The sequence below is a fragment of the Lithobates pipiens genome, unplaced genomic scaffold (assembly GCF_037356315.1).
Source record: "Lithobates pipiens isolate NorthernLeopardFrog02 unplaced genomic scaffold, aLitPip1_a1.2 Scaffold_37, whole genome shotgun sequence".
NCBI lineage: Eukaryota > Metazoa > Chordata > Amphibia > Anura > Ranidae > Lithobates > Lithobates pipiens.
The window spans coordinates 15,465,140-15,471,139 of record NW_027507825.1 but is presented as its reverse complement, the minus strand read 5'-3'; the positions used below and the strand labels follow the sequence as shown (position 1 = coordinate 15,471,139).

General features: G+C 50.3%; 1 protein-coding gene across 1 annotated transcript in view; it reads right to left on the bottom strand.

Moving 5' to 3' along the window:
• Positions 1 to 6,000, bottom strand: part of CCDC88C (coiled-coil and HOOK domain protein 88C) — a 223,532-nt gene that overhangs the window by 195,078 nt on the left and 22,454 nt on the right. The window lies entirely within an intron of this gene.

Here is a 6,000-nt window from a genome sequence, read left to right as displayed (position 1 = left end):
CAACCAAATCCATCGGAGTAATTGCGACGGATTAATTCCGGAAGAGGTCCGGAAGTGATGTTGCATACACACGGTTGGACGAAGCTGTCGGAAAATCCGATTGTACATAACGTGATTACGTTATTTCGTTACGACGGGACTACGTTTAGGCTAGTAGCCAATAGTTTTGGTCTAGGAATTTGATCTGAGCATGCGTGGCACTTTGTCCGTCGGGGTAGGCTACACATGATCGGAGTATGTCCAAATCGGAGCATTTTGTCAGAAAATATTTCCGGCAAGTTGGAAAAGTTGGTCCGACGGATATTCCGACGGAAACAGTCCGATGCAGACCACACACAGTCGGAATATCCGACAAAACGCTCCGATCGGACACATTCCGACAGAATCTCCGATCGTGTGTACTAACAACTCAAATAAAAAACCTGCAGACCATTCATTATCAGCTGAAGTCACCCCATTTATGTGTACAACTGCAGGAAAAATATTAGATTGTAAGCTCCTTGGAGAGGAGAGTCTGATATGACTGGTTTAATGTCTTCTGTAGAGTAAGAATATACAGTATCTCACAAAAGTGAGTACACCCCTCACATTTTTTGTAAATATTTTCTTCTAACTTTTAATGTGACAACACTGAAGAAATGACACTTGTCTACAATGTAAAGTAGTGAGTGTACAGCTTGTATAACAGTGTGAATTTGCTGTCCCCTCAAAATAACTCACTCAACACACAGCCATTAATGTCTAAACCGCTGGCAACAAAAGTGAGTACACCCCTAAGTGAAAATGTCCAAATTGGGCCCAAAGTCTCAATAGTGTGTGGCCACCATTATTTTCCAGCACTGCTTTAACCCTCTTGAGCATGGAGATCACCAGAGCTTCACAGGTTGTCACTGGAGTCCTCTTCCCCTCCTTCATGACGACATCACAGAGCTGGCAGATGTTAGAGACCTTGAGCTCCTCCACCTTCCGTTTGAGGATGTCCCACAGATGCTCAATAGGGTTTAGGTCTGGAGACATGCTTGGCCAGTCCATCACCTTTACCCTCAGCTCCTTTAGCAAAGCAGTGGTCGTATTGGAGATTGTTATGTTGGAATACTGCCCTGCGGCCCAGTCTCTGAAGGGAGGGGATCATGCTCTGCTTCAGTAGGTCACAGTACATGTTGGCATTCATGGTTCCCTCAATGAACTGTAGCTCCCCAGTGCCTTTGTCCTGTCAAGAAAGGTCCCCCGTTGGATAGTGTCCACCCTGTACTGCGTAGACACAGTGCTTGTGCAGTACGGAGGAAGGAGATGCCGAAAGGAGATGCCTGACTGACCCCCCCCCCCCCCCCCCCCCCCCCAACACACACACACACCCCTTCAACCTCTGCAGCAATGCTGACAGCACTCATACATCTATTCCCCAAAGACAACCTCTGGATATGACGCGGAGCACGTGCACTCAGCTTCTTTGGTGGACCATGGCGGAGGCCTGTTCCGAGTGGAATCTGTCCTGTTAAAATGCTGTATGGTCTTGGCCATCGTGCTGCAGCTCAGTTTCAGGGTCTTGGCAATCTTCTTATAGCCTAGGCCATCTTTATGTAGAGCAACAATTCTTTTTTTATCAGATCCTCGGAGAGTTCTTTGCCATGAGGTGCCATGTTGAACTTCCAGTGACCAGTATGAGAGAGTGAGAGCGATAACACCAAATTTAACACACCTGCTCCCCATTCACACCCGAGACCTTGTGACACTAACGAGTCACATGACACCGGGGAAGGAAAATGGCTAAAGTGCCAAATTTGTACATTTTCACTTAGGGGTGTACTCACTTTTGTTGCCAGCGGTTTAGACATTAATGGCTGTGTGTTGAGTTATTTTGAGGGGACAGCAAATATACACTGTTATACAAGCTGTACACTCACTACTTTACATTGTAGACAAGTGTCATTTCTTCAGTGTTGTCACATGAAAAGATAAAAGAAAATATTTACAAAAATGTGAGGGGTGTACTCACTTTTGTGAGATACTGAAAATACACGAAATGTTACCTTTGCTGCCTCACCACACACACACAGTGGAGTTGCTCTTTAAGGGGAAGTGGTCAGGGTCGGGTACTTCAGTAACAGGAGCCATGAGAACCCCCATCTGATCCTGGGAGAGCTGGAGATCAGAAGATGTAAGACGATCCGCTATTTGTGTTCAAAGTAATGAAGTGTTTCAGGTTACAGCTCAACTGACCTCATTCACATACTCACCGCACCCACATAAGGCCTGGATTCTGTTCTCAGTGCACCATGCTGTACCATCCATACCCAGCATGCCACTGTACCATCCATACCGAGCACACCCCCCCCCCCTTACCATCCATACCAAGCACACCCCCCCCCCCATACCATCCATACCGAGCACCCCCCCCCCCCCATACCATCCATACCGAGCACCCCCCCCCCATACCATCCATACCGAGCACCCCCCCCCCCCATACCATCCATACCGAGCACACCTCCCCCCCCCATACCATCCATACCGAGCACACCCCCCCCCCCCATACCATCCATACCGAGCACACCTCCCCCCCCCATACCATCCATACCGAGCACACCTCCCCCCCCCATACCATCCATACCGAGCACCCCCCCCCCCCCCATACCATCCATACCGAGCACACCCCCCCCCCCCATACCATCCATACCGAGCACACCCCCCCCCCCCCATACCATCCATACCGAGCACACACCCCCCCCCCCCCCATACCATCCATACCGAGCACACACCCCCATACCATCCATACCGAGCACACACACCCCCCCCCCCCCATACCATCCATACCGAGCACACACCCCCCCCCCCCCCATACCGAGCACACCCCCCCCCCATACCATCCATACCGAGCACACCCCCCCCCCCCATACCATCCATACCGAGCACACACCCCCCCCCCCATACCATCCATACGGAGCACACACCCCCCCCCCATACCATCCATACCGAGCACACCCCCCCCCCATACCATCCATACCGAGCACACACCCCCCCCCCATACCATCCATACCGAGCACACACCCCCCCCCCCCATACCATCCATACCGAGCACACACCCCCCCCCCCATACCATCCATACCGAGCACACACCCCCCCCCATACCATCCATACCGAGCACACCCCCCCCCCCCATACCATCCATACCGAGCACACCCCCCCCCCCCATACCATCCATACCGAGCACACACCCCCCCCCCATACCATCCATACCGAGCACACACCCCCCCCCCCCATACCATCCATACCGAGCACCCCCCCCCCCCATACCATCCATACCGAGCACCCCCCCCCCCCCCATACCATCCATACCGAGCACCCCCCCCCATACCATCCATACTGAGCACCCCCCCCATACCATCCATACCGAGCACCCCCCCCCATACCATCCATACCGAGCACCCCCCCCCATACCATCCATACCGAGCACCCCCCCCCATACCATCCATACCGAGCACCCCCCCCCCATACCATCTATACCGAGCACCCCCCCCCATACCATCCATACCGAGCACCCCCCCATACCATCCATACTGAGCACACCCCCCCCCCCCATACCATACATTCCCAGCATGTCACTGTACCATCCATATTGAGTACACCACCCTATACTATGCGCATCACCGTGCATACCCAACACCCCCCCCCCCATACTATCTATACCCAGCTTGCCCCTGTACCATCCATACCAAGCACACCCCCTATACCATCCATACTGAGCGCACCCCCTATACCATCCATACCCAGCATTCCACTGTACCATCCATACAAAGCACAACCCCCTATACCAGCCATACCCAGCATGTCACTACCATCCATGCCGAGCACCTCCCCATACCATCCATACCGAGCATGCCACTGTACCATCCATACAGAGCACACCCCCTATACCATCCATACCCAGCAGATCACCCTATACCATCCACACATACAGCCCATCCCCTTATTCTGAGCACACCCTCCTAGATCATCCATACCCAGCACACCCTCCTATACCATCCATACCCAGCACATCACCCTATACCATCCACATAAAGCCCACGCCCATATAAAGAGCACATCACCCTAGACCATCCACACATACAGCCCATCCCCCTATTCTGAGCACACCCTCCTAGACCATCCATACCCAGCACACCCTCCTATACCATCCATACCCAGCACATCACCCTATACCATCCACATAAAGCCCACGCCCCTATAAAGAGCACATCACCCTAGACCATCCATACCCAGCATGCCACTGTACCATTCATACCGAGCACACCCCCCCCCCCCCCATACCAACCATACAAGACCTGAATCCTGCGCACAGGGCACCAGGCTGTACCATCCATACCAAACATGCCACAGTACCATCTATACCCAGCATGCTACCACACACCAGCCATGCCCAGCACACCACCCCATACCAGTCATACCCAGCACACAATGCTGTATCAACCACACACATACCTCTCAACAACTTTTTTGGAATGGGAATGAGGGACACCTATTAGCAAATGTACACATCCCTTTAATGGAGAATTATCCCAAAAAATAAAAAAAAGGAAAGAAGATTAAATTAAACCCACATGTGCTTTTCTTTACCTATAAGATTCCCTTATACTGACTTTTGAAATGTAAAAATGCAGCCATTTAGAAATTATACGAAAGGTTTAGCGCTGGGAAACACTTTTTGAAAAGTGCATTTTATATACAACTATATAGATCAGATCAAAATGAGGGACAAATGAGGGGGACATTGTTCCAAATCAAGGAGAGTTGGGAGCTATGCATACACAGCGCACCGTGTTGTATTCTCCATGTCTGACAGATTCTGGCTTTTGTAGACCAGCGTACAATCAGAAAAAAAAAAAAACTGTACCAGAACACCAGCGATGGTCAAAATGATAAATGGGGCCTCAAGTGTGGCCCCTCACAACAGCACATAATAATTAAGAGATAGCCACAGACTGCAGGCACGCTTACCTGAGCCCCATCCTGATCCAGCAGTGTGCATAAGAGCAGTGGCTCTACTGGGTCTCACTCTCTCCTCATTGGCTCACACAGCAGCAGAAGCCATTGGTCAAAAAGACTTCCTATTGGGGGGGCACTCAGCTGGGAGGGAGGAGCTAGGACCACCAAAGGTAGGGACCGAAAATAAAAGGGGATCAGGGCTACTCTGTGCAAAAGTATTACACAGAGCTGGAAAGTAGAAAGTTTTTTTTTTTATTTATTTTTTTATAAAAAAAATCATTCCTTTAGAATAATTTTAGGGAGATATTTTTTCTGATCAATATAAATGCAAAAGAACACAAAACATAAAAAAATAAAAATAAAAAGAGGTCATCACAAAATAAAATAGACAAACTAAACAAGCCAACCCATTTGACAGCTAGTAACTAGTCTACAGAATATTTTTTTTCCCCCTCAGTGCCCTGAGAAGACACCTAGGTAAGGAAAACACAGACTGCCACCGAGAGTTGTCCAATAAGAGCCAAAACGGCCTCATGTGGCCCCTGGGCTACAAGTTGGGCATCAGGCCTTTACACAAACTAGGGTTGTACCAATACTAGTATCGGTACTCGTGCAAATGCACTGATACCTGAAACCGATACTTTCAGGCTTGGTTCTTTGAGCCGTCAGTGGGTCTCCCCTGTTAACAGCTGAAGTGTTAAAGTGGTTGTAAACCCTTACAAACCACTTTGACCTACAGGTTAGCCTAGATTAAGGTTTACCTGTAAGTCCAAGAAATATCTCCTAAACCTACACTGTTTAGGAGATATTACCTAAAAGACAGTCACAGCTGTCTACGGTGCATGCGCTATAGACAGCGGCGCGCAGGCACACTATCAACGTTAGCAGCATGCCGCTGCTAACAGTGATAGGTCGTTAGTGGCAGCTCCCATGCGCGGGAGAGACGTCATCACTGCTCCGGCGCGGTGAGTGGCCGGAGCAACGATACCCGGAAGAAGATCGACGCTCCGGACTACAGGG